Here is a 3,958-nt window from a genome sequence, read left to right as displayed (position 1 = left end):
CACGTGGCGGCGGGCGATTGGAGGGGAGCGGCTGCGCGGACGTGTCCGGCCTGGTTCGGACGCGTCCGACGGCGGAGAGGGAGCGGGGCTAGGGTTCATCCGCGAGATTTTTGGAGGGGGTTCTATATATAGAGGTAGAGGGGCTAGGAAGCTCCAAATGGAGTGCGGTTTTCGGCCACGCGATCGTGATCGAACGCTCTAGGTGATGGAAGGGTCTTTGGTGGGTTTTGGGCCAAATTGGAAGGGTGTTGGGCTGCAACACACACGAGGCCTTTTCGGTCCCTCGGTTAACCGTTGGAGTATCAGACGAAGTCCAAATGGCACGAAACTTGACAGGTGGTCTACCGGTAGTAAACCAAGGCCGCACGACAAGTCTCGGTCCAATCCGGAAATGTTTAACCCCCACACACGAAAAGAGGTAGAAAGGTCCACCGGAGGAGATAGGAGCGCCGAAATGCAAAACGGACAACGGGGAAAATGCTCGGATGCATGAGACGAACACGTATGCAAATGCAATGCACATGATGACATGATATGAGATGCATGACATAGGCAACTACACACGGAGACAAAAACCCGAACCCGAGGAAATAAACTAACTTAGCGCCGGAAACGGCAAGAGTTGGGATACATATAAGGTAAATTACATCCGGGGTGTTACATCCATCCCGCACCCCCATGGAGCGGCTACCTTGAAGCCGGCGCCGTGGGCGACATCTCCATGGCGGCTGTCCCCCAGTGCGAGGCCCCTTCGGCGGCGGCGTCCATACCAGCCGGATCTGTTGTTGCTGCTCCGGCTCTCGCTCGATCGCTCGCTCGCCCAACTGCTGCTGCTGCTCTCCCCCTCACTCATGCTGCTACTCCGCTCTGATTAAGCCACACTTCAGTCGACTGAATCGACTTTTGGGTCAGTCGATTTTCAGGGGTTGGGGGGGGCTCGCCGGAGTTAAGGAAGAACCACCCGCAGCGGGGATGGGGGCTCGCTGGAGAGGTACCCCATTATCTATCTTAGGGTTCAGGGTGGGGGCGGGGGCCTAGAGGGCTGGCCGGGGCGGCGATGGCGAGTTGTTTCGGGGCGGCGAGGCGGCGTTGGGGCCGGTGGTGGCTGGCGGCTCAGGGGGGTGCAGGTTGAAGATGAACTGCAGGCCCTCCCTAAACTACATGTCAAGTGCCTCTTTGCTACCATTGCGTTCAGTTTCGACAGTAGCATTCATATTCCACAGTAAATTTCAGTTTCGACAGTTAAGTTCAGAGTCAACAATTTTTACCTCATCTATTGTAGTCAGGTGGTTTTTGGTGATGTTAATTTTACATCCATTTTACATCATCTATTGGAGATGCTATTAGAATCCCACTTGAGATTGACGATGTTTGTCTTGTGCTGCTTCAGCCTTGACGTCTTACGGCTCACCGGAGCTGCTCCAACGACAGAACGATCCGTCACAACAGAGCAGTGCCCTGGACGCTGTCTACAGATTCCTTAGATCTTCCTCCACACCTCCGACAGCCACCTCTGCCTCAACTGCTTCAGCGACCAATCCAATGATGATGAGGTCGACACGGCTACGGCAAAGAGGTTGTACACTTGTTGCATCAGTTATTACTATACATTCACGTCGATCCATTTGTTGGGGAACGTAGTAATTTCAGAATTTTCCTACGCACACGCAAGATCATGGTGATGCATAGCAACGAGAGGGGAGAGTGTTGTCTATGTACCCTCGTACACCGGAAGCGGAAGCGTTAGCACAACACGGTTGATGTAGTCCTACGTCTTCACGGCCCGACCGATCAACCACCGAAACTACGACACCTCTGAGTTCTAGCACACGTTCAGCTCGATGACAATCCCCGGACTCCGATCCAGCAGAATGTCGGGGAAGAGTTCCGTCAGCATGACAGTGTGATGACGATCTTGATGTTCTACCGTCGCAGGGCTTCGCCTAAGCACCGCTACAATATTATCGAGGATTATGGTGGAAGGGGGCACCGCACACGGCTAAGAGATCAATGATCAATTGTTGTGTCTTTGGGGTGCCCCCCTGCACCCGTATATAAAGGAGCAAGGGAGGAGGAGGCCAGCCCTAGGAGGGGGCGCGCCAAGTGTGGAGTCCTACTAGGACTCCCTAGTCCTAGTAGGATTCCACCTCCCATATGGAATAGGAAAAGAGGAAGGGAAAAGGAGAAGGAAGGAAGGGGGCGCCCCCCTTCCCTAGTCCAATTCGGACCAGACCAAGGGGAGGGGTGCGGCCACCCTTGAGGCCCTTTTCCTTCTTTCCCGTATGGCCCAATAAGGCCCAATACGTATTCCCGTAACTCTCCAGTACTCCGCAAAATACCCGAATCACTCGGAACCTTTCTGATGTCCGAATATAGTCGTCCAATATATCGATCTTTACGTCTCGACCATTTCGAGACTCCTCGTCATGTCCCCGATCTCATCTGGGACTCCGAACTCCTTCGGTACATCAAAACTCATAAACTCATAACATAACTGTCATCGAAACCTTAAGTGTGCGGACCCTACGGGTTCGAGAACAATGTAGACATGACCGAGACACGTCTCCGGTCAATAACCAATAGCGGAACCTGGATGCTCATATTGGCTCCCACATATTCTACGAAGATCTTTATCGGCCAGACCGCATAACAACATACGTTTTTCCCTTTGTCATCGGTATGTTACTTGCCCGAGATTCGATCGTCGGTATCTCAATACCTAGTTCACTCTCGTTACCGGCAAGTCTCTTTACTCGTTCCGTAATACATCATCCTGCAACTAACTCATTAGTTGCAATGCTTGCAAGGCTTAAGTGATGTGCATTACCGAGAGGGCCCAGAGATACCTCTCCGACAATCGGAGTGACAAATCCTAATCTCGAAATACGCCAACCCAACAAGTACCTTCGGAGACACCTGTAGAGCACCTTTATAATCACCCAGTTACGTTGTGACGTTTGGTGGCACACAAAGTGTTCCTCCGGTAAACGGGAGTTGCATAATCTCATAGTCATAGGAACATGTATAAGTCATGAAGAAAGCAATAGCAAAAAACTAAACGATCAAGTGCTATGCTAACGGAATGGGTCAAGTCAATCACATCATTCTCCTAATTATGTGATCCCGTTAATCAAATGACAACTCATGTCTATGGTTAGGAAACATAACCATCTTTGATCAACGAGCTAGTCAAGTGGAGGCATACTAGTGACACTCTGTTTGTCTATGTATTCACACATGTATTATGTTTCCGGTTAATACAATTCTAGCATGAATAATAAACATTTATCATGATATAAGGAAATAAATAATAAGTTTATTATTGCCTCTAGGGCATATTTCCTTCAGTCTCCCACTTGCACTAGAGTCAATAATATAGTTCACATCGCCATGTGATTTAACATCAATAGTTCACATCACCAAGTGATTAACACCCATAGTTCACATCGACATGTGACCAACACCCAAAGGGTTTACTAGAGTCAATAATCTAGTTCACATCGCTATGTGATTAACACCCAAAGAGTACTAAGGTGTGATCATGTTTTGCTTGTGAGAGAAGTTTAGTCAACGGGTCTCCCACATTCAGATCCGTAAGTATTTTGCAAATTTCTATGTCAACAATGCTCTGCATGGAGCTACTCTAACTAATTGCTCCCACTTTCAATATGTATCCAGATTGAGACTTAGAGTCATCTGGATCAGTGTCAAAACTTGCATCGACATAACCCTTTACGACGAACCTTTTGTCACCTCCATAATCGAGAAACATATCCTTATTCCATTAAGTATAATTTTGACCAATGTCCAGTGATCTACTCCTAGATCACTATTGTACTCCCTTGCCAAACTCAGGGTGGGGTATACAATAGGTTTGGTACACAGCATGGCATACTTTATAGAACCTATGGCTGAGGCATAGGGAATGACTTTCATTCTCTCTCTATCTTCTGCCGTG

The sequence above is a fragment of the Triticum urartu genome, chromosome 3A (genome assembly GCF_056163025.1).
Source record: "Triticum urartu cultivar PI428250 chromosome 3A, HENAU_Tu73, whole genome shotgun sequence".
Classification (NCBI taxonomy): domain Eukaryota; kingdom Viridiplantae; phylum Streptophyta; class Magnoliopsida; order Poales; family Poaceae; genus Triticum; species Triticum urartu.
This window is presented reverse-complemented; position numbering follows the sequence as displayed.